Raw genomic sequence first — 26,602 nt, forward strand, 5'->3', positions numbered from 1 at the left:
TTTCTTTAACCATAGTGTACTTCATGCATCAGTATGTTGTTTAGGTTCACTGTAAACGAGGGGTTGCATTTAGGGGCGAAGCACCTTATAGGGTCTCTTCTTGGCGTCTAATGCCGCCACGGTGTGTCGTGTTTTATGCTACGCGGGTATGCACCAAAGAAATGGGAAAACCCGCAACTCACCACTGATCCACTGAAAGCGAAGAAGACGACAGTTATCCCAAAAAATAGCCGATCATGTTAGTGGAGCGGGAACATGCTTCCCTACATGCCGCAAGGAACTAAAGAACCGGGTATGCAGGAATAATGAAGAAGAAGAAGCAAGATGAAGAGAAGCACCTTGGGGTAAGGTGCATTCCGACGCTGTTTGCGACGATGTTGCAGTGGAGCGGTAACACAGGCCTTCGCATGCCCGGTTGCAGGCTTGGAATCGCTTGTGTGCCATCAAAGAAAGCTTTCAAAAAAAAAAAAATATTGCATGCTTTGTCGTCCTCCCCCGTCCTCCCACCGCCCCCATGTTTTTTTCTTTGAAAACGGGTTGTTGGTTGTTTATCTTCCGGCTGAAGGCTAATATTTGTAAAGCTTATTTCGTACTCATTTCCCACCTTTTAGTTGTTTTTTTTTGCTTGAGCATGGTTATGGTACTCTAAAAGTCGTACGTACGTGGTGTCATTAAACAATACGGCCAAAATGATGTGATAAAATGTGGTTTGTGTTTTCAAAGGCTGTTTCTTTTGTACAGAAACGTGAGAATGTGCTGTGCCCTCATTATAAAAAGGTGCTGTTGCTGCAAGGCGCAGCACTAGAGCCTGTGTCGTTCCTATATGGTCTCTCGTGAGCCTGCAGTATAAGTAATAAATGTTTCTGCTTTTTGTACGTCAAGTGATTCTTGTGCTTCTCAGCGAGACTATGGGAACTAATCTTCCGCTGCTAATCTTCCACCAGTGAACGGGTGGCGCTGCATAGGACGTGTTTTGCTGGAGGGTCTGCGCACGTGTGACCCAGAGGGGGAGCTTGTCAATTACGCCTTCATAGTCTTTCAATTATGCTCTAAGTGTGTTCTCGTCTCTTGATTATATGTGCGCGTACGTGAGTGCGTGGTTCGGCTGTATGTTGACGCCAAGGTGACGGTAGCAATTACTATTCCTATCTCTCAGCATCAGTTAGTGGCGACATAAACGTCTCTGAACGGAAATTGTACAGCATGTGCATGGCTATCGAGATTATGAGGCATTAGAGCACACTAAATAATTTTGCTGGACTGATTAGTTTGAAGCGCATATATAAAATTGAATTAAAAAAATAAATTGCAGTAAGACATGTAGCAGCTGAGCAGTATATGATGACAACATATAGTCTCCTATGGAGCAATTTTCGTTGATTTAGCCGTAGTGAATGTAACTGCAAAGAAATCTTGTTCAATTTACCTTCATTTTAATAAAAAAAATGTGTAAACCGAAATGCATGAAACTTGACCCACTTCATCAGTTAAATGTTCAGAGAGTTACTAGCAAAGCCAGTGTGTCAGATAAAACAAGTACTGAGTCTACGCATAGGCAGCAACCTTTTGCTGAGAGCATTTAATATCATTTTCGTGGATAATATAAAAATCAGGAAAATGAAGTTCACTTCCACGGCAAGATTGTTATTTATTCTTCGATTTAGCAGCCGCTAAAAATGATATTCAGTGAGCGATATCCAAGTTGGGGAAAAGAAGGTGGAGTCCACGGAACAAGGATACAAGTTGCAGACTCATAGCCACAGCCTGCGAGCCCCGACACTCCGTATGCGTTTTCTTGCGCTATTAAAATGTCTTCAAGCGTTCACCGTTATTATATAAGCAAGGCGCAGGTCGACTCATCTGTACCAGCTGGTGGAGGATGGGCGAGCGCTGTTCTCAGCCTACCATACGAGGAAAATCCAGGCAGGTCACATATAGGAGTGCGCCAACACGGCTTATATAGGGAGCAGCCGCGCGGCTTACGGGCACCAGATACGTCCACAGGACAAAATGAGCTGTTTTAGAAATTCCTCTCATTTCATAAAAATTATGGCACTTACAAACGGGGCCTGGAATAGTTTGAGGGATATTCTGAAAATATCGGAAACATTGTGAACCGTGGCTCGTGTCGGGTTCAACTCAATAGTTCAAGCTCACCCTGTTGGCATCACTTTCAAGGTATATGTAAACAGGTAGCGTAACTTCCATAGAAGCCCATATATCGCGAAGTCGGCGGCTCGTCGCCACCGTCGCCATCTACGTATTGTGTGGGCAACTAACAGCGAGCAAAAAAAATGAAATAAAGTATGATGCACAATGCGAAGTGGTAGCGACTTGGTGTACTTGCCTATACTGGCACGAAAGTAAAAATTTTCTTAATTGCCCACCTTTTGCATGCTTTTGATAACTATGGTATTTTCTTCCGTCTTTATGGCCAGCCATTTGTGTGTGAGACAGGAAAAGAAGACGAGCAAGAAGTATTGGGGAAGCAAGCTTGTTTTATTAGCCGTGCACTTGCAATGTACACCAATATTGTTTGGAGAATAAGAAATCGATACAACGGCTCACAAGCAAAATTTTTCAAAAAGAGAGATACGTTGACCCATTGAGAAAAACTACTTGAGGGAGGCTGCAGCCTTGATACTATCACTTTAGCAACCTTAGCGAGCAGCGTTTCTTCGCTTAGCGTGCAGCATTCCGCGTCACTAAGGATGCCGGCTATGCTGTGCCAACGAGAGTAGCCTGCAGTCACAAGAGCGATTATCTACACATTCTTCAAGCCAGTTCGGCTTCTATAAAGTGTCATGCCTGTAATTACCCATAAGCAAATAAATACCATACCAATATTTATTTTATTTATTTGTTTATTTACTTACTTATTTATTAATTTCTTGTTACTGCCGGCTTTTCATAAAGGTCTAAGGTAGGAGTTGGGCAAAAATCATCAACACAACACAAGCTCGAGAAAAGAAAATAGATAAAAAAGTAAGTACAGTAAGTAATATACTGCCAAACATGGACATTGACAAATATGAAACAACAGCAAAATGAAATAAATTATAAGGCAGTAAGCACTCAAAACACCAAAGCCACCTAAAGCAGAAATCTCCACACAGCATAAAACTCATACAAGCACTGATCTCATACTCACAGAGCACAAAAAAACAGGTTTCAGCCTCCATTCGAACATCGCAAAGCAAGCAAACACATGACGTCACAGGGTGTCACATGACTCTTCAATTGCAGCGGTGCCTACGATCTCTTATCGCATGCAGAAAAGAATAAATGTTGTGGCGTTTTACTGCTTCAGAAGGTATAGCTTCCATCCGATGACTGTCCGAAGAGAAAAAGAGTACAGCAAAATGTTCGTTCTGCACTGAAGCTCGGCCACTTTTTTTGTGTGAAAAGATATACTACTACCACTATTACTACTATACTGCAACTATGAATAATAATAATAATAATAATAATAATAATAATAATAATAATAATAATAATTGGCGGTTTACGTTCCAAAAGCACGATATGATTGCGAGACACTGTAGTGAAGGGCTCCGGAAATTCCGACCATGTTGTAGTCTGTAAGATGCACTGACATCGTGCACTACACGGCAATATACGGAAGATACGCTTGAAACCACCGCGAAAAAGTGGGCGACACCACGATCCACCGAACCAAACACTGGTCCACGAAGCAGAATGTCTGCAGACGCCCCCCATTTTCGGCAATCGACCAAAATAATGATGCAATCAACTATTTTGACAAGTGTTAGTTAAACAGTCAAGTTTGTTAAATTTAGATATCTAAGAGTACGAGCATTGGAAAAATAGGGGTTAAAAATTTAGTTTTCTTTATCTGGCCCGTCATCTCCTAGCCGCGCTTCAATCGCATGACGGGTGTTGATGTCTGTGGTAGTACAAATTTTAAATGCGAAGCATTTATTAGCGAACTTCGGCGACCTTGAGCATATCTATCTATCTATCTATCTATCTATCTATCTATCTATCTATCTATCTATCTATCTATCTATCTATCTATCTATCTATCTATCTATCTATCTATCTATCTATCTATCTATCTATCTATCTATCTATTGATTTATTTATCTATCTATTGATCTATATATCTATCTATCTATCTATCTATCTATCTATCTATCTATCTGCCCATGACTCTTAACTCCCCTGGCCGTTTCGAAAATAGTATCCTTACCAAACTTAGTATGAAATAACATGACGGTATGATAAGTGACTACTCATAACATGAAAATCAAGACATGTATGTCATGAACGTCATGATTTACATTTCATGGTCTGGCTGCTCTTGCGGTGGTTCACATATCATATCGCAAAACAGGTATGGTATGACATGACTGCACGGCGAACATAAGTGACAGACCCTAACGTGGAAATGGTGACATGCATGTCATGTGAGTCATGACTACACGCCATGCTCATTTGGCCCTGTCGCCTTCTCAATCAAAAGCCTAGCCTCGCTGAAACAGTGCATCAAAGAAACGATCGTCCGCGTGCCTGTTAGTCCACGCTTTTGAAACCATCCTGGAATAGCTACTGCAAGTACAGTTGCTAAGTGCCCACTGCGGCATTATTTTTCACTGAGCGAGTTGGTACGCACTACCGAGTCCGTAAGGCGACACGCGAACCTGCGCGGCCGCACGCGCTGTTGATGCCGTTGCTGAGATGATAAGCAGCTAAATATGCCAGTGTGCTACACAATCAGTGAGCCTTTGAACCATCTACTTATTGCACAATTCACATATTGCACAATTCACATATTGCACAATTCACAAGTACGTGCCTAAGCAGTGTTGGTTTGCATGGCGTTTGCAGTTGTTAGACTTAGTTCTGGATTTTCAAGCAGAAATTTATGGTACTTTATGAAGCATGACGAAGTATACGACAAAAATGGAACTGCATCTGCATGTTTCACTGCAAATGTCGTCGAAAGATGGTAGCCTTGCGTCTGGAGAGAGTGAACGGAACGTTTATTTTATGCGTGATAAAATCGGTGAATTGTATGCAGAGGCACTGCGTTAGAGTGCAGCGAAGGCAGACGAGCGCATCGAGGCACGTTAGACACGAGCGGTATCTGGCAGTTATCTTCGAAAACGAAGGAAGGCGTGTGCGCTCTTGGAGGCGATAAGGTGTAGAGCGCAAAGCGACGGCCAGGTGCCACATACTGTGTCGTCTTAGCAAAGCGTTGGAAACGTTTGCCTTTTTGAGCATCGCATTGCATTGTCAGCGCAGCGGGATAAACGCTACGTTCCTTAGAATTACTTATGTATGCCTTAGTATAAAGAGACACATACAAAATATTGAGGTGTTGTTATTATACCTTAGATATGTGGGATAATTGCTTTTTAATTGACAATCGCACAAATACAACCGCTGAAATTGGAACAATATTGGTGGGCGCTGCGAATGGGGATGGCTATTTGAGGTATTGTTTGGTGTTGTTTGGCTTATCATTACGACGGACAAACGGACAAATGTACAGACAGATAGATTGAAATTTTTGTGTCGAAGCACCCCAAGAAAGACTATCGTCTTTAAAAGATGCGTAGGCGCAAGTAATGAATTCAATATACCAGGCGTGGACCCACTATGAAGCACGGAGATGAAAGTGAGCTGAAGACACAAAACGAGTTAGGGAAAAAATTCGCGCTTTATCTCGCTCAAAAGGACAATGCGCCCCTACAAAAAAGGTCTCAGCTACAAGCTTGGAAAATTTCAGGCATATTGAGTTCTTCTTTGTTACATGAACACTCGGGTCAAGTATTTGCCATTTTATTCAAATTGGGATTTTTTTGCATCCTGTAGTTACGCTGGCAATGATAGCTTTCTTTCTAACATATGTTTTAACGTGAATTTTTTCCTGCTGCTTCTGTATGGGTGGAAATGTCTATTCCAGCAGAATTTTTTAAAACAAGTGGCAATCTTCGTACTATAGCTTACTGCGCGCAAAACAAACCTGTCAAATATTAACTGTTTTCATTTTTGTGATAACACACTCACAATTAAAAAAATGGTAATCGTAGAATTTAAATGTGCAAGATGTTGTCCTGACTGCGTAGCTGCCATGTCCCGTCTGAGTAGGAGCAGAAGTTTTTTTTTAATGACTGTTAGCGGAACGTATATACCTGGGCACATTTTGATTTTTATCGAGATATTTTTTGCATTTTAAGTGTTTCATCATCTTCAATTTATGATTTACTTCAGCTCTACAATGTAAAACCATTGAAGTAAAACTGTACCCCTTTTTCCCGAAGATGATGACCGAACCTAAACCGCATATGTAGTCTCAGAAAACAGCACTTGCACTATAAATCATTTTTCTGCTTTGACATATATAATATTTATGCGAAAGTGGCAAGTGTTCATGCATGAGCATTCAAGGCCAACATGCTTATTCAGGAATTCGACCACCAGAAAAGAATACTAGTGGTTAGAAGTAAATAAGAGCGAATTTTCTTTTTATAACAGACCTAATAAATGGTGCTCTAGTCTTTCAGGGACAACTTGCTGACCACTACAAATGGCAGAGTTAACGGGACAGCTTTATTTCCAAGCTATCTTCAGATAGCATTCCTAGCTACCTAACGCACTCGTTCGCAGCCGCAATAAACAGGTGCTCGACAAAGAGCATTACATAACACACCTATTGCAAATATCTTGCAGGCCGATAGACGCCCATCGCTGCGAAGTAAAAATAGCTCTGAGAACCTGGCATCTAATCTACGAGAAGAAAAAAACTTTGTGTAAATCTCCGGAAATAATTGAATAAGATGTAACGAGTACCGCGACATTTTATGTTATCGAGAAATGTTACCGCAAGTACACTTCCCGTTATACAATTATGAATTGGTAATGCGTACGTTACTAAATTACGAAAAACGTTACTGGTACCAGTGAGACGTTACCAGCAACACTGCTCTGAACGTTAGCGCAGATGGCCAACATCATTTCAGATATCTTACCTTCCTTTCAAGCGGGTTCTCCGCAGGAAACTGGATCAATTGTACGTTTTCTCCCATGGCTTGTTGACCTTCAAGTGGACAGCAGCGCCCTCCGGCAAGGCAGAAAAGCGGCAACTCTGGCCACTAGGCGGAAAAACTTACATACTATGTTTCGTGGAATTGGTTCCACGTAATTCAACACTCTCCAATTCAGCTCGACCAATTCAGCTTGTCAGAAAAACCGTCTTGCGTGTACTGATGCCTCTGTGTACGCATAGTGAATGTAGCAACCAGCTGCTAAGACGGTTCAGTGGACTGCCACCACTGGAGCATTGAAATGCCGTCGACGGTGTTTTGCAATGACTGTTTGCATGACTACTATCACAATCGTAGTGCTTCTCCACGGCGTTCTCCTACGGCGTTCTCCCACGACGTGTATGACACACTATTGTCATGGGGTCGTGACGGCAACGAAGGCAAAGACAGTAGATCGAAGAAGAAACCGTTTATTTGGGCCGAACTTGTGGCCAGTCAACGAAAAGTCAGAATTGAGGGATACGCACTAGTACCCATATGGTTTTACAAAAGAAATACAGGGGACTGTGGTGTTACGATCTTTCAGCGACCATGGGAATAACGGGTATGACATGAATCTGCCTATTGATCATGCTTGCAAGCAGCGAACGCGCTTGTGGATTTGTTTATTGTTGTGCTTTGGTTTTGTTTGTATGAAAAAAACAAACTGTTTTGTTACTTCGTGATCCAATTTGTAGTGGTAAGCCTAAAAAATTAAGGTGGTGAAGCGTAACTGCTGAACGTTTGCCAATTGCTAATTTGTAACAGAGTAGCTTCAAGTCTTGCGAAGCCAGAACGAACGTATAAGTACGAACACTGGGCAAATTCATGTCATACCTATAATTCTCATGCTCGCTGAAGTACTGTTCGTTGCAGCTACCACAGACACTAGCGCCAGAGTTCCCTCTAGTGTAGATATAACAAAGTCTATGCTGCTAACGATAATGGCAAACTGAGCGTCGGCCGTCGATCAACTGACCAAGGGTGAAGCACGTCGTCAATTATAGACGCTTTTCTGCAACGGCAAACAGGTGCTGCCACGTTTGAACACGGGATCTAACGGCCTTATCTTTTCCACTTCTTCACCGTCGCGCCCCGCCGCGGTGGTCTAGTGGCTAACGTACTCGGCTGCTGACCCGGAGGTCGTGGGTACAAATCCTCGCTGCGGCGGCTGCATTTCCGATGGAGGCGGAAATGTTGTAGGCCCGTGTGCTCAGATTTGGGTGCACGTTAAAGAACCCCAGGTGGTCAAAATTTCAGGAGTCCTCTACTACGGCGTCTCTCATAATCATATGGTGGTTTTGGGACGTTAAACCCCACAAATCAATCAATCAATCATTCTTTACCGTCGCCGATTGCAGGCGCTGCTTCCGGGTACAAGTCCAGCAAAGCGGTCACAGCGCATAGCCCGTCTTTTATTTTTTTTGCACTTCGCCGTGTCGCGTTATGGCTGACAGAAATTAGGTTCCTTTTTCCTTCTTCAAGAATCACTACCACCACCGTTTCTCACCATAGGCTGCAGGGCACCGTCCGCCACACGCCACATCACCGTGCCGCCGAGAAGCAGGCCATGGTGCATCGGTGTGGTGGCGCCATCTATTTTTGCTTAGAAAGCTAGCTACAGGATAGTGTCCATTCTAGCGGTATGGCTAGATGCCTCGTAGAATTTTAGAATAATCTGCAATGCTGGCGAAGTGGACGTAATCTTAAAAAAATTGTCTAGTGCCTTCCCGAAGCTTCTCAAACATTGCAGGTGCAGTTATCGCTGAGAATTACTGACAGTGAAACGAGGCGATAACAAAAATTGAGGAGGGGAGGTGGTACTAATATTTATTATTGTTGAAAAGAACTCTAGACATGTTGGTGGTGTACTGACAGCTAAGCAGCGCATGAGAATAATGGCTCACCGCTTAAAGCAATTCTTTTAAACAGCTTTTAAGGAAACAAAGAAATAGAAGCAAAATTTGTGCTTACAGTAAAGATTTAGACCATTAGATTATGTGGTGCTTCGCACGCCGTACTTGAGAGCTTCAGAAAACTTGTCCATCTGGTGTTCTTTGACATGCCCAAACATCTAACAGTATAAGGAGCGCTGATTTATCTATCTAAATTCGGCTGCCATGGCCGGAAACGAACCCACGGAGTTCGGGTTAGCACGCGAATCTGTAACCAGTGTGCAAATCAGGCGGACCTAAGTTTAAACAATCAATACCTGAAAGCAGATCATTGCCTTTATTTTAAGTATCATTACACCACCTGTGTGTGTAAGAATCCCAACTCCAATAGTTAGAGTCACCTTAAAACCAATTGAAAAAATGTAAGTGTGCATAAGGTGGAAACACCAGCACCAAAGATAAAAAACATTCATGTTTCTTCGAATGTGACACAACATTCCACAAACATGCCAACAAAGGGGAAAATAAGAGCCTGAAGATCCTCACTGACCTCAGTATGACTTCGGTTGGACGTTATTTTGTAACTCATGAACATCAATAGCAGTAACAGGGACTCATTTTTCATTCCTTTTCATGTCGGACAACCGGATATATAAGCCGAGTCACGTCACCCCGCTGGTGACTAAGGTAGTGCTTGCCGAAGGTCCTTGGGTATGTAGTGGTGCTTTGCGGGACGCATAATACTTCCTATACTTCCTATAGCGAGGTGGAGCAGGCCCGCTTGGAAATAGGATGTGTCTGCTATCAGGCGTGTGGTCCGATGTCCCCATCCTTATTTATTTATACATTTATTTACACATATATCTACAGCGCCCTCTGGGGGCATTGTTGTAGGGGGGTTTACAAATTCAAAGTACATTTAAATCAGTGGGGACAAGTTGAATTGCACGGCACTCAAAAAATAAAAACAAATCAAAAACTCCTAAATCACAGCATACAATATCGTTATGTGACCACATACTCCTTTGAAAGAAAAGGAAATGCTGCGGAAGGGGCGATCACAATGTTTTTTCGGAAAACCGTTCCATTCGTGAATAGTTTTAGGAAAAAAAGTATTTGCATACGTTGATGTTCGGCACATATATTCACACACTTTCAAAGGATGGTCCCGTCGTGATGAGATGTATGTTGGTGGTCTGATGTATTTGCCTTTATCGATCCCAGTTTTGTCGTTTATTAGGTTGTAGAAAAGACATAGCCTGATATATTTACGCCTGGAGGAGAGTAACGGCCAACCAAGTGAACTAACGATTTCGCTAGACCTTCTGGTGAAGTCATAATCACCCGTCAAAAACCGGGCGGCCCGTTTCTGAATGCGCTTGAATGACCAATATTTAACTTTGCGGCCGGGTTCCAGGCAGTGCAAGCATATTCTAAAATCGGGCGTACATTTGACACGTAAAGAACCTGTTGAAGAACAGAGGGCGCGGTTCTGAAATTGCGGCGTAGGAAGTTCAGCACGCGACTGGCTTTAACTGATACCATGCGAACATGATCATTCCACTAAAGTGTGCTGTTGATGACAACTACAAGATACTTGTAATAATTTACCAAAGATAATGGTATCCTTTCCCTTAGGTAATTTGTGGTAAAAGGCTGTTTTTTCTTGGTAAACCTAATGACACAGCACTTTCACACATTAAGCTGCATTTTCCACGTACTGCACCATGCTATTACTGAGGCAAGGTCTTTCGGCAATTGTTCGGAATCTTGAGTGCACTTAATTTCACGATATATGCAGCAGTCATCTGCGTACAACCTCACTTGACTGTCCACGCTTTCAGCAAGATCATTGATATAAATCAAAAAGAGAAGCGGCCCCAGGACGGAGCCTTGTGGCACTCCTGAAATGACGTCTACATGTGACGACGACACGCTATCTATGATGGTGCATTGTTTCCTGCATGAGAGATAACTTGTAGTCATGCCATTTTTTTAGCAGATATATTGAGACACGATACTTTCAGTAAAAGGAGCGAGTGTGTAACAGTGTCAAAAGCCTTGCTAAAGTCTAAAAAAATGCAATCAATTTGGCTACTGGAATTTAACGTTGCGGCGATGTCATGTGTAAATTCTACGAGTTGCGTATCGCAGGAAAACCCTTTTCGGAAACCGTGCTGTGTTGGACAGAAAAAATTGTTAGTCTGAAGATGCTTTGCCAAGTTCGAGTATATAATATGCTCAAGTGTCTTACAGGACACACACGTTAACGAAATGGGCCGATAGTTGCAAGTACTTGACTTGTCACCACTCTTGAAAATAGAAATTACATTTGCTCGTTTCCAGTCATCAGGTAATGCAACCTGCGATAAAGAATTTCTGAGCACACTGTAAGAAATGGGCTTATTCAAAGGGCACAGTTCTTTAAAATGAAGTTTGAGATTTGATCTGGTCCTGATGCCGAGTTTGCACTAAGGTTTTTTAAAAGAGATGCAACACCTTGTTCTGAAATTTCAAACTCCGCCATTTCCGATAACGTCACTGTGTTGCACATTGTAGTTTGAACCACTGATGGAACCAAAAACACAGACTGAAAGTACCGGTGAAAGCATTCGGCTTTACCTGTACTGTCCGACAAGTATTTAGTACCATTGTTTATATCAGGAATACCACCAGGAACCTTTGTCTTTCTTTTAACGTATTTCCAGACGAGTTTCGGGTTAGTTTTCACCTTAATACTCAGATCACTCAAGTATGCTCTCTCTGCTTTCCTCATATCTTTGGTTATTTTCTTACCAAGTAGGTTCATCTGTTTGTATGTTTCAAGGTCTGACATGTGACAAGATTTGCGATAGAGACGATCTATTTTGTTTATGAGCACTCGGAGTTTCTCATTTAGCCATGGTTTATCATTTCGTTGTTTGGCCGATATGACTAGTGATGGTACAAAAGTTTGAGTTTGAGATAACAGTTTTGTTTTCAGCTCATTCCACAAGTCATTCACGTCAGAACACGAGCATAGCTCTTGAAACTCAGGTAAATAAGCGTCTAGTTTTGTTGCAATAGAAGCGTAGTGTCCCTTTTCATATAAAAACACCTTTCTGGGCCCCGAAGCTCGTTGTTGAGCTACAGCTAAGCACATTTTAACAAGGACAACTTCGTGATCACTAATACCTGGTACTGTAACAACAGAGGAAGCAAGGGTTTGATCATTGCAAAAAAAAAAAAACAGGTCTAATGCGTTTGCACTAGTACTGCACACCCTCGTGGGGGCTGTTACAAGCTGGTATAACTGATGGGAATTCACGATTTCTTGAATAGCTCTATGTAGCAGTGACTCACTGTGAATTATCGGTTTGAATGAGGACCATGCAACATCAGGTAGGTTAAAATCACCGGCAACCATTATGTATGTTGTATTTATGGTTGACAAAATATTGCTTAAAGTAAATAAAGGCTCGGGTGTTGTATTACTAGGGGGCTTGTAGAAGTAACCAACAGCCACAGATGAGCCACCACTCACCATAACTTTACACCACACAGATTCACACAAGTCACTAACACCATGAATAGGAACGCTACTGATACTGTTATGGATCATTAGGAATACACCACCTCCGTGTGCCGTGTGGTCCCTTCGGTATACTGCATAAGTCGACGGAAAGAATTCATGATCTGCGATGGTGGTATCGAGCCAGGATTCCGCGCCAAAAACTATGTGTGGTTTAGTCATGTCTCACAACAAAAGAAATTCTGTTATTTTGTTTTTCAAACTGCGACAGTTAACTACGATGCACGTTATCTCGTTTTTTCTCAATTCTTTTGTCAGTAAAATGCCATTTCGAGGTGATTGCTATCTACGACTAGGCACAACTCTATCTTCAGCGCTGTTATACAGGAGTATTTGGTCATCCATGGATAATTTATTGACACGAACCTTAAAATCACCACCCTTTCCTTTAGCGTATTGTATCAATTCTTGCCTTTCTAGACTGACTTTGGGTGAATAGTCTCCACAGATTCCAAAGTTGGTTCCCTTTAGCTTGCCAGAAGACTTAGGCACACGTTCTTTTTCTTTAAAAGATAGAAAATTCACTATGACGGGCCTTTCCTTCGCCGCCGAATATCAGCCTAATCTGTGACTTCGTTCAATAGCGTCAGGGGCAATTTTATTATTTATTATTACGTTAAGTTTTATTGGCGCAAGGGCATCTAAGGCCAAAGAGCGCCAGTACAAGTGTTTCATTTCGGTTATTGGTTTAAAAATTAAAACAAATGATTAAAACATGATTAAAATTAACCAATATCTACGAACCATTTAAAACGCAGTACATTTAAAAGAATGTCACTTTGTTTAAAAAAGAAATGTCACTTTGCTAAAACCTTCATTTTGTTGGCTGAAGTCTGTGCTGACAAATTTGTCTGCAAGGCCCAAGACCCTCGCAGCTGAAGTCCTTGCCTGAGCAAGAACTGCGAAGGCTCAGACATACTTTTTATGCACCAGGGGGTACCTCACACTTGAGGCGCAGCCTGGTGCCTAGGATGGAATGATATCATTGTTAAAAATTTCACTTTCCCAAGATAATGAAGAAGCCTCTTAAGGTCAACCACTGCATCAAGTGATAAAAACAGCGCTGGATGAAGTGGGATATGACGATAGAGCTCCCTGAAAAGGGTCAGTCGTGCTTGGTGAAGCATAGGCATTGTATGAGGACATGCACAATGGTTAGACTCTCTTCACAGTGTATACATGTAGGTGGATCAGTGCCTGTCAAAAGGTGTTTATGTGTGGCATAAGTGTGGCCTATTCTGAGCCGTGTTAGAGCGACTTCGGCGTCAGGGGCAATTTTGATCTGTAAGTCACTGGAACAAAAGGAAATAACTTTTTCCTCTGATTGTGCCCACGCTTTATTCCCATTATCTGGGAAACCATAAAATACCAGGTTATTTCGACGATTCCTACTTTCGAGGTCGTCCTGACAATCTTTCATAGCCTGACACGCACGCGCAAGCACTCCACATTGAGCTGCAAGTTGCTCAAGTTCTTTTTTGCCCGTCTTACCTAGGGGGGTGTTATTTTCTACACGCGTTAATATATCATTTACATCTGCCACTCGCTGCTCAAGCGCATGTTGCTCTTTTTGCACTGAATGTATTTCTTCTGTTATTTTTTGTTGAAACGCTGCGTGGTTAGCTCGGATAGAGCTAAGTTCATCAAGAATGGCAGACTGAGATATCTGCATTGAAGGTAATGTCATGATGGTGTCGAACATCTGCTTTTCCTGATGCAGTGTTAGAGGGCCTGGGTTTTGCTCTATATCCCCAGATAACAGCAAAATCATTTTCATCATATGACCACACGCGACAGCATCAGCGTGCAAGGCCGACAGGTAGCAAAGCACCAAACAAAGAACAGCCATGGGATCTGGCGCCGATTTCTTAAATGGCCTACCGTATACAGGGAGGTAAAAGTAACTAACCTGAAGAAATACTCTACGTCAGATACCAAAGTGGTTAAATGGTGGGTGTGCTTTTGTAGTGCTTCGCTGTCCATCGTTGCCAGCTGCATATACGCTCGCAACCGAGCGTTGATACCGCTGGCAGCGCCGTCATGTTGAGTGCAATCCTGACCGCAGGAAAGCAAGGAAGTTCAATGAAGAAGTCTTGCGTCAAAGAAATGTCTGGCAGAGCCAAACACACCGCTGATGCCGTGGCATCCCGGGCAATCGCTGTAATCTGCATCAGCTGAACATACACTCGACGTAAGTTTCCGGCTGCCATGTCGGCGCCAGATAACAGATGTAATGTGTACAGCCCAAGGGGAGTGCAATACTGCATCAGGCAAGCAATCGAAGATGCAATAAAGTTGCCTCTTGGCGAAAATAAGTGATCTGGAAACGAGCCTTATTCCTAAGGAATGAATATATCTGAGAAGTTCCTGGGAAAGAAAGCATGTGTAACCTTGTTTTAGAGACAATTAACGGCATCTTCCTTCATAAGAACTGCCGCAGCTGCCTCGGGGATACGCATCTCACTATCAGTCTTTAAGACACGCTCATATTTTGTTGGCTGTTAAGACAGAGAGAAACGAGAAAAAAGGAAAGCAGGGAGGTTAACCAGATGTTATATCCGGTAGGATACCCTGCATTTGGTTTGTGGAATAGTGGGTTAAAAGATAGATAAAAGATAAAAATACAGAAGTTAAAACATAGATAAAAGAGAGAGAAGTTAAGAAATAAGAGGAAAATACGTACACATGCGCAAACACAAAATCAATCCCCTCAGAGGCGTTACGACAGGCCAGTAGTTCGCAAGAAGCCCAGTAGCGCCTGCACAGCCTTCTTTTGTGATGATGAGTCATGACGATGGCACAGTATATACTTTCTTCTGACAGCGGCTGGTGATCTAACTTGTTCAGTCGATTAGAAATGTATTGTCTTTGTAGATCCGAGCAGTCACAGAGGACGTGTCGACTTGTCTCTCCATCTCCGAAGTGTGTACAGACGGCGGTGTCGGCCATCCCCATGCGAAACGTGTACGACGGGTAAACGCGACGCCCAACCATAGCCTGCACAGAACAGTAGCATCACCTCATCGAGGTTTTGTTGGAAGCCGTAAGCTTAACTTAGAACTAAGGGATCACGATTTTTCATGCGCAAAAAGAGGCTCATTTCAAATTGACCAGGATGGATTGGCGAGCAAGCATGCGGAGCTTCCTAGCAGCGTCCGTCCTAGAGAGAGCTATTGTATAGTCATGGTTGTTAAAGGTTATTACATTTTTAGGGTTGAGAGCCTTTTAGATTATTAAACACGCGAAATTGAAGGAAGCGTGCGCGCCCGTAGCGGGCATTTATTAAACATACATATAACGCTCGCGCGCGGTGTAAACAGTTTCTATATTTAATATTACTCACCGTCATTCAGCCGATGAAGTACCCGCACAAATGGCGCACAGGCAAATGTTCTGGAACGATAAGCTGCGAACGGTTCAAAACTCTCTTGAGTTCATGCTGTTGTCCCTAACCCGCTATCGTTAGCATTGAGGTTTCTTACTCTTCTCCTTCACGGTAGTTCTTTGACCGCAGAACAACGAGCCACCGCCGAAACAAGCACTGTGCATCACTTGCTCTAGGCGTGACCTGCTTAGGCTCACATCTCTATTTCGCTTGATATACCGGGACCCTCCAATACCACTTTGTCATAAGCCGCTAGTTTCCTGGCGTCGTAGAGGAGACCTGCCTTGTTTCCTCGTTTATAACGGATGATTCTCGAGACGTCAATTTCTCGCGACGCAACGCTTGGCATCTCACCTTTACATGTGAGGTTGTTGTGTGAAAAATAAGTGCCAACGACAACTTCAGAAGTACGCACAAGCAAGTCATACAGCAAACCTTGTTAAGGGATCGTCTGTATCTTTTTGTGTTTGCTACGACCGCAAAAATATTGCAGACGGTAGGATGAACGAATGTGCAGTGAGAGGGCAAACAGAAACTGCATCCATCTTCCGCCGAGCATCTCGTGTCAAATTTTGTTTACGATGTAAAGGCCCAGAGGTTACTCGGTCGGTTGCCCTGCCGAAAGGCTGAAGGCCAAGCTAAGGCACTTAGGAAATGCTGTCAGCATCAGGTTTTCAATCTGGTGCAGTGGTCTGCGGAGAAATCCCTTCCCACGAGTGAACAAAAACATGGTTGAAAGAGCAAAACAAATTGAAGTGAGGCTTCCGGAATGGTTTCATACTCCTCACGTACTACAGCGTACTCCAATAACATTGTTAAGTGAGCATCTTTATAGCGCGCAAACGCAGCCCTGGAGCCAACGAGAGCGGGTCGTCCGATGAAAATCATTAATAAAGAATGGCAGCATATCCACGGAGTGAATGATGGAGAGTGGGGCGAAGCATCCGTCCGTCCATTCGTTCTTGCTTCCGTCCGTTCATGCATCCGTCTGTGTGACCGTCTATGCGTCCATTTGCCCGTCCGTGCGTGCGTCTGTTCATCTGTGCGTTCCACCATGCATCCGCCCCTGCGTCCGTCCATGCGTCCATCCTTCAGTGCAGCCATCCGTGAGTCCGCCCATGCATCTATCTGTCTGGTGTTCGTTCGTCCATCTATTCAACACTCCAAGTACCACCATCTCGTATATTTTCATCATATATTCCACATATGCACCACAATCCAGCGGACATTCCAAAGACTAAACAGGAGGTGGCACACGCACACTTTCTTACGGCTTGCGCTTCGTGTCTACTTCCCACTTTCCACCACCTCGAGTTCATGGTATATACTTGTTCACTGTATTCATGGCACTGTGGCCCAACAATCGCTAAACCTTTCTAAAACCAAAGAGATTATACCCAGTGAGTATAACGTAGCAACCTTTTCTTGTCAGATAGTGCTCAATGTACATGCCAATGGCTGCAAAGGGGGAATGAGAGAAGGAGAATCCGGCTTTTGGTTAATGCGCACGCTGCAAATTTTTTATTGTTCAACAAAGCACAGAAGAAGTGTCTCACCGGCACCACCTTGAAGGTCAAAATGTAATACTGGTTACACACTATGACTACTACTACGACTACGAGAGATGAACGGGTACCGCTATAAGGAGCTTCGCCCCTAAAATAGGATTGACTCGCGATTTACTTTCGTCCAATGGTGAGAGGGAAGCAAGACGTTCCTCCATTTATTACGGCTGAAGACTAGCATGGTTGGTTCCATCTTGAGAATATTCGCAATCCCGAAGGCTTATCACCGCGGAGATGGGTTTGCTGGTTTGCTCGTTGTTCAATCTAATAATTAAAAGCTTCATTTAGCTTTCCTGGCTAATAAAAATAGATTAATTACACCTTAACGAACCAGTGAGCTTTAATAAACCAGTTACGTTTACTTTGTGCTTCTAGAAAGCATTTGATATTGGTCACTTTTGTCGGCATCACATCATAATTGCGTGCAGCAGGATAGTATGACATAAGAGCTTCGCGAAGCAGCGGTTGTCAGACACATTGTAATAATTCAAAGCGCCTGGGAATCAGGTGATCGATGGCGCCTTCATTCGAGTTATCGTCATCCATAGTGGCTTCCTACGGCCGTGCAACGCCTTGTCTGACTTTCTTAATACTATTTAAAGTAAACACTCTATGCATATCAAAATAGTTTTATGGAGCCATCAATTTCCGCTACTGATTATGTTGGGCCAACGAATAAAACCAACAGGCTAAGAAACAAAGGAAAGCTGAAATAATATAATTCATTTAAATTGCACTTCTTGCTATTGAAAAGCCCGGAATTCGGCAAGTCTTGGATTTTTAACACGAATAAATGTAACCGACAACTAACGGCACTTCACTAGCGGAAATGAGAAAAAAAGCAACAAAGGAAAGAACAAGCAACAAAGAGGGAAAGGCGAGAACGTTGCTGTCCTTAGGAAAGAATTAATTACTTCTGTTGGTAGCTTCGCTTACAATCTACAGATGAAGTGAACCGGCCCACGCTACGCTTCTAACGCGAATACTGGCTGAAGAAAATCAACTGAGCTTGATTTTCAAGCACTACTAGAATAAGTGTTGTGACACTATCTATCTATCTATCTATCTATCTATCTATCTATCTATCTATCTATCTATCTATCTATCTATCTATCTATCTATCTATCTATCTATCTATCTATCTATCTATCTATCTATCTATCTGTCTGTCTGTCTGTCTGTCTGTCTGTCTGTCTGTCTGTCTGTCTGTCTGTCTGTCTGTCTGTCTGTCTGTCTGTCTATTGTCACGTTTCTCACGACACACTTGCTTTATTAGGCTTGTTGTGTAGACTAGCCAAGCAGCAGCTCAAGTAAATCTTCTTTGTTCTCTTCCACTCATGAATCTCACACAAGGAGACCATGTGACAATAGTCCCCACTTTTGAAAGCATCGACTCGGTGCTCGTAAATAAAGAAAAAAAAGACCGCGAGCGCATCATGAGCATGGCATGTAGTCATGTTGTTACATGACACGCATGCCATGAATTTCATGTTAGGGTCTGTCGCTTGTTTTCGCCATGCAATCATGCGATACCATACCAGTTTTGCAACATGCCATGAGAACGAAACTACCGCAAGAGCTGCAGGACCATGAAATGTAAATCGTGACACTCATACATACATATCATGATTTTTATGCCATGACTAGTGAAATATGTTCTGCATACAGTCATGTTATGCCATACCAAGTTTGGTATTGATACCATTATCGAAACGGCCAGGAGAATTAAAGGTCGTAGGCGGCTAGGTAGATAGATAGATAGATAGATAGATAGATAGATAGATAGATAGATAGATAGATAGATAAGCTTTAGAATATAAAAAAATTGAAGGCATACACACGCTGTTGTGTACGCATACACGCATACACACACCAACACTTGCGCCGAGCGCAAAAAGAAAAGGAGTAAAAACAAAGAACACAAACAGCAGCAGTGACGTGAAGTCACGGCCCGTTGTAGCACGCGAAAGCACAAGGGCTACTATGTGAAGTAGGGCTTCAGCCGAATGACATGCACAGTTTCGGGCTGAATTTGTGAACGAGAAGACACTGCGCCGTCCGGAAAGACCTCGTAGGTAAGGTCTGGGACACGTCTAAGATCCGTGTACGGTCCAAAATAACGACTTAGAAGTTTTTCGGACAAGCCTGGTTGCCGGACAAGGATCCACACCCACACTCGGCAGCCATGATCGTAGGTGACGTTTCGACGGTGGAGGTTGTAACGCCATGCGTCGGCATCTTGTTGGTGACTGGTGTTTATGCGAACTGCCTGACAAGCTTCTTTGGCGTACTGAGTGTATTGCTCCGCGTCTGTAGCAAGTTCATCGCTTCTGTCGCACAGAAGCATACCATTGAGCATGGTTTGCACGTGAAGAAGGCGGTAAGGCTGAAATCGCGTTGTTTTTTGCGTTGCCGTGCAAACGTGATGTATGGAAGAATCTCGTCCTAGGTTTTGTGTTGTACGTCTACGTACATTGACAGCATGTCTGCTATGGTCTTTTTAAGCCTCTCTGTCAGTTCATTTGATTGCGGCTGAGACGACGTAGTATTTTGGTGACTTGTGCAGCTCAAATGAAAAAAATCATTCATTATTTGCGCTGTAAACGACGTCCCTCTGTCTGTGATTACGCATGGCGGGGGTACCATGCCGTAGGAAGATTTGGTGCACAAACAACTTCGCGACTACGGAGGCCATGCGACGGGGTAACGCTTTTGTTTCAGCATAACGAGTGGGATAGTCGGTCGCAACCATAATCAATTTGTTCAGGAGGACGACAAAAGCAAGGGTCCGTGTCGTTTCATTCTCACGTGGTCAAACGGTGTACGCGAAGCTGCGATCGGCTGGAGCAGACTCGTGGGTCTCACAGGCGGAGGTTTGCGGCGCTGGCATTCACGGCAGCCTTTCGCATAGCGATGTACGCTATATAGTCGTGGCTAGTAATACTGTTGGCGTACTCTGGCGAGAGTTTGCGAATAGCCCAAATGTCCTGACGTGGGTTCGTCGTGGCACGCAAGGAGAATGTCAGTACGCATGTCAGTAGGGACAACGAGTAGGAAGGCTTTGTTGTTACCACGAGCGTTTCTCTTGTAAAGAGTGCTTCTTCTTAGACAAAAGGAGGACAGCTCACGAGCAATGTGTCGACAAAACCTGGGAGTTCCGACCTTCCAGAGAATCAATAACTGGGCTTAATTCTTGGTCTGCTAGCTGTCTTGACGTGAAGTCAGATCGCCAACTGCTCCGAGAAAGGCCTATTCATCCTCGGAGTCTATGACAGAGTGTCCTACAGGCACTCGAGAAAGCGCGTCGGCGTCCTTGTGTTTTTGCCTTGACCTCTACACAATTGTATAGTCGAATTCCTGCAAGCGTGAACTCCACCGAGCGAGATGGCTAGATGGATCTCTGAGATTAGCCAGCCAGCACAGCGAGTGGTGGTCAGTCACCACTTTGAAGGGACGACCGTAGAGATAAGGCCGAAATTCGGTCATCACCTACACGATGGCGAGGCATTCTTTTTGTGATGTAGAATAATTGGACTCGGCTGGAGAAAGAGTACGACTGGCGTAAGCTATTATATCCTCAACGCCACCCTGTCATTGTACAAGGACAGCGACAATTCCTACGTTGCTGGCATCTGTGTGAATTTCTATAGCAGCGTCATCGTCGAAATTGGCAAGAACAGGGGCTGTTTGACTTCTCTGCAGTAGTTCGATGAACATTGTATCTTTCTCTGTGCTCCAAGTAAAGGGCACGTCATGTCGGGTGAGTCGCGTAAGAGGTCCAGCTATCTTCGAGAAGTTCGCGATAAATCGGCGATAATACGCGCACACGCCGAGGAAATGGTATACTGCTCTTTTATTTGATGAAACAGGGAAGGCGGTGATGGCAGACGTTTTGTCTGGATCAGGTCGCACTCCATCCGCACTAACATGTTCCAGAAATTTCAGCTCTCCATAGCTGAAAAGACATTTTTTGGGGGCTTCGGCATGACTTCCGCAGAGCGAATGGCTTCCAAAACCTTTATCAGGCGCATCACATGTTCTTCGATGCTCTCGTAGAAGATAACCACATCATCGAGGTAAACAAGGCAGCTTTGCCACTTCAAGTCAGTGAGAACAGTATTCATCATCCTCTTAAAAGTGGCTGGGGCAGAACAGAGGCCGAAGGGAAGAACTCGGATTTCCCAAAGTTTCTCTGGAGTCACAAACGCGGTTTATTATCGGTCTCGTTCATCCACTTCGATCTGCCAGTAGCCACTCTTTAGATCGATGGACGAAAAATACTTCACGCGTCGTAACCTGTCGAGAGAGCCATCGACCCGTGGAAGCGAGTAGACGTCTTTTTTCATGATGCTATTGCACTTCCTGTAGTCAATACAGAATCGCAGCGTTCCGTCGCTCTTCTTCACTTGAATGACTGGCGCGAACCAAGAGCTGTTGGATAGTTGAATAACCCCGTCTTCGGGCATCTCTTTTACTTGTATCTGAACAGCCTCACGTTATTTGACGGACACGTGATAAGGTTGGTGCCTGATGGAGCGGACGTCATCATCGATATAATATTTTTATGCTTCGTGAGGTGTGTTTGACGGACTTTAGAAGAAAAGGCGAAGCAAGATTGAAACTGCTTTAAAAGGTCATGAAGTGCAGCCTTCCTCTTGTCTTACAGCGTCGAAGTAATATCAATGTGGCTTAAATTTTTCTATTCTCATGCGTTTCCTCGGACGCGAAGCACTCCGTGATGTGGGCAACAGGGTCTCCATAGGCTACGGTGGTTCCGCGAAAAAAAAATGCAGGTGTTTGTAGTTAAAATTTGTAACTAGTATTTGTGACTGTGTCTCACGAACACGCACAACACTTCGGGCGACGCATACACCTTGGAGCAGCAGAAGTGATAGGTTCTTTTTGGCCAGCACGTCACCTTCTCGGAGGTCTTCACAAGTGACTTCGATGGGAACAGCTGCTCGAGGCGACAGGGTCACATTGTCGTGTCGCAGAGAGGGCATATAAAACATATTTGTTTACACAAAATCATAATAATTAAAATCACAAAAAAGGGAAATTACAAAATTATAAACAGTTATTACCATATACAAAGCCATAATAAAAACAGACAATCAAACAATTTTAGTAACAACTAAAACATGGACTATGTTACAGATTAAGGTGAATGGAAAAGATAAGAGGTGTACATTTTTAAGATTACCTATGTTCAATAAGTACACATTATGATTGAACAAGTTATTCATATAATTTATGAACAATTGGTTGATTAAGGAACGTCTCACCTAAAATATTACCAATATAAAAAACCCTATTTTATGAACATGATACAGACTCATCGCTTGTCGGGTGTACTGATGTTGTAATGTCATTATTGCGATTTGTGAGGCAAGCAGTTCGCTTTCAATCGCAGCTGTAAATACGTTTATGGATGTTTCAGTGGTTAGGGTAGGCTTCAGTGCGTTCTAATTTTTAATGGTTTGAGGAAAAAAAAATGAATATTTGAAGTAATTAGTGTTGAAACAGTATTCGGCAAGAGTATGTGAATGATTAAGATGGGTTGGTCTGCTGTGAAAAAAAAGTATATACCTTAAAGTCTCTATTTTTATTAGTTTGTGTATTAGCTGGAACAGTAGATTTAGTCTTGTTAGTATTGTTCAGTTTTGTAGTGACAAATTTTAGCGTTTTTAGATAGGTGTGTCGGTGAGTCAGTTAGTCTATACTTGTTAAAACTAATACTTTTTGCTTTTATTTGAACTGATTCTATTTTATTAATCTGTTTGGGGGGTATATGGGAACGAGACAGGGCTGGCATATTCCGGTAAAAATCAGATGAGGGTTGTATAAGCTAGTGTTTGGTATTCATTGGTGCGTGCTTAGTACGTCTTTTCAGTAAAATTAGACTTTTTATTGCTGTGCATGTTAGGTTATCAATGTGAGTATCTTATCTCAGGTCACTTGAAATCATTAGTCCTAGATATTTGTGAATATAGACTGTAGTTAAGGGGCCATTGTCAATGGTATAGGGAAAATTGGACCTGTGTTTTCAGCGGGTTATTGCCATGCAAACACATTTACCAATAATAAGGGGCATCTGCCATTTTGTGCACCACTTGTGTACAACTTCTAATGCGCTGTTCAGAGTTAGGTGATCGGCAGGGGTATGGGTTTCTTGCTAAAGTACGCAGTCATCTGCGAATAGCCGTAATTTTACTTTAGTTGAGAGGGGTAAATCATTAATGAACATTGTGAATAATATTGGTGCTAGTACGCTGCCCTGTGGCACGCCTGACGTGACTGCTGCAGCTCTAGAGGTGATCTCCTCTAGCTGTACAAATTGGGAGCGATTGGTTAAGTAATTTTTATTCCGGTGTACAATGGTACTCTCTCCAACAGTAATCTTTAGTTTGCTTACAAGTGTGGTATGTGAAACATGATTGAATGCTTTTGACGAATCTAAGAATATAAGGTTGATTTGTTTAAGGCTATTATTAGACTACTGGGCTGCATCATGTATTAATTTTAGAAGCAGAGTAACTGTTGAAAGGCCCTTTCGGAAACCATGTTCTAGAGTAGAAAGGGTATGTTTTATTCTAGGTAAATACCTATGAGTTCCAATACCACGCGCTCTATAAGTTACACACTGAACAATTTAGGGAAATTAACCTGTAATTTGAAAGTGCGGCTTTGCTGCCTTCGTCATGTATTGGAATATTTTTGGGGTTTTCCATACCGTGGATACAGCGCATGACTGCAGTGATTTATTAAAAATTAGACATGAATACTTTGCTACCCACTCCACATACCTTTTAAGGAAGACGTTTGATAAGTTGTCAGGAGGGGACCCTTCTTGGTATCAATATTTAATAATAGGTTGAACACGCCTTGCTCGGTAACTCTCAAGGGGTCTATTGGTGAGTGGTCGGAAGATTGCATGGGCTGTAAGTGTCCGTCATTTACGGTAAAAACTGACTGAAAGTAATCGTTGAAGGAATTGACGAGGTCATTATTGTTTTCAGAAGAACGCATTGGCTTATCGTTTTTCTTCGGATTTATGTATTTCCAAACACTGTTTGGAGTGCTTATCAAAACTGTGGGAAGTGTCTTTGCAAAATAAATATTCTTACCATATTTTAACTTATTTCTCATGTCTCTGACAGATATAGTTCGATCGTGTCTTGTTACAATAGTTGGTGCTGGGTTCAGTTTTTTCTTAGACGTTTTACCTTTCTTTTCACATGTATTACGTCACGTGTTATCCACGGGTTTAGTCGCCCAGTTTTTTTTCTTTTTGATCGGTACGTAGCTTTTGATGCATGACGTCACAATGACTATAAATCTACTCCAGCGTGTTTTGATGTCAGTGGATGGGTTATCTGCGAGTGCTACGAATGAATCATATTCAAAAGAAAGACAGTCGATTATGCTTGTGTCATCAGCGTGCTTGAAGTCATGATAATAAAGTGACGCCTGCTGATGTATTTTGCCGTCATTCACTTTTACAGCGCAATAAGTCCTGTTATGATCTCAGATGTCTTCTATAATTTCAATTTTAGTAGCTTCTTGCGAGAAATAATCAATCAAGAAAACTAAATCAAGAATTTTTGACGATGATGCATGTATTCGCGGGAGCTGGGTCACTATCTGATGTAAATTGAAATTGAGCTTGAAATCACATATTGAATGCAAGCCATCAGACTTGAAATACATAAAATTTCAATCTGTTTGTGGCATATTAAACTCACCTAGAAGGATTAGTCTGGCATTTGATACATGACTCTGCGTGTAATCACAAAGTGAAGCAATGACGTCACTGGAAACAGGGGGGCAACGGTACATACAACCCACAGTGATGGCACGTGAACCTATCAACAATTTTCAAAATATTGCGTCTACACCTTCAGCATCTACAAGAACCAGATGTTGAAGGTGTAGGTGGGCAAGGCAAGATATTCATTGTTGCCGTGATCTTAGGGGTAAGAAGTGGGTGTTTATTTGAAAACTTATAACTAAAGAACAGAAGGAAAGGAGAAATTAGTAACAATGGCCGCACTGTAGCTGCTTAACTAGATCGGCTTATGCCTGAACGGTGGCCTCTAGTGAATGAGGCAGGATTAATGAACAGGGAAAAAGAGAGACATTGGAGCGGGCTATTCAGAAACGTACACACTTGTACTTAATGACTCATAGTTCTCTTGTGAACAAAGTTAGTTTATCTGCGAGGAACACCGGTACTCTTACGCCACGGGCAAAGGCGTAGCCAGTAACTGGCACTCCGGGCCAGTGTTCCTCGCCTCTAGAAATGTTTTGTTTGCCTTGCTTGCACAGTGCCAAATGACCATTTGCCTGCTCAGCCCCCACCTTAGGTCAAGCAGGTGCCCACCACCCCCCGAAAAAATTTGTCACGGAGAGCGGGACAGAGAGTTTTAAGAAGGCATACAGAGTTCTATGGGCCACCTCCAACGCGGGACAATCCACTGGGTCACAAGAGCGCTTCAGGGCAGTAAGCGGGCAGCCAGCGTGAAAAGTAGCGGCTATAAGCACCCCATTCACCCGCCACTGATATATTTAAAAGCACTGAACCGCAGGAGCAGGTATTCGAATGTGTGCACTTCCCAGAGAGTTCGCAAGTATATGTAGGTGTGAGTCCGTGGCGTCGTTTGCACGCTTGCTACCACACGCACCCGACATGCAACCGGCCCAGTACTATCTATTGTTGGTGAAGTATGCTACGTGACGTGTCACGAGTATTCTCTACGTGCTGCTTTAGGTGGCGTCGGATAGTGACAAGCGTGTCATCACTGTTCGGAAGTACTTTGAAGGTCACAATATATTCATCGACGATATCGTTGGAGATACTGCATACAGTGGTTCAGAATTCACCACGATCACAATGTCGGAGTCGCCCTCACAAGCGATAAGTGCTTCCTGCGTATCTCTTCTATTGAAACAGTCGAATTTAGCTCTTGCTTTGTTCTTTCACTCGCTGCTCTAGCCCCTTTCATTTTGTTGTGTTTGTAGTTAGTAATAGGCCAGAAGGGGGGGGGGGAGCCGCGTGCCTAAAGGATAGCGAAATGTATGTACCCCGCATGGAAATGAACACCTGTGTTCACATAGGATGACATGTTTGTGCT

The 26,602-nt window shown here is 43.1% G+C and overlaps 1 protein-coding gene across 1 annotated transcript in view; it reads left to right on the top strand.

The window, feature by feature from the left end:
• The window catches only part of LOC119162083 (neuropeptide SIFamide receptor), a 323,575-nt gene that overhangs the window by 59,731 nt on the left and 237,242 nt on the right, over positions 1-26,602 (top strand). The window lies entirely within an intron of this gene.

The sequence above is a fragment of the Rhipicephalus microplus genome, chromosome X (assembly GCF_043290135.1).
Source record: "Rhipicephalus microplus isolate Deutch F79 chromosome X, USDA_Rmic, whole genome shotgun sequence".
In the NCBI taxonomy this organism is placed as follows: Eukaryota; Metazoa; Arthropoda; class Arachnida; order Ixodida; family Ixodidae; genus Rhipicephalus; species Rhipicephalus microplus.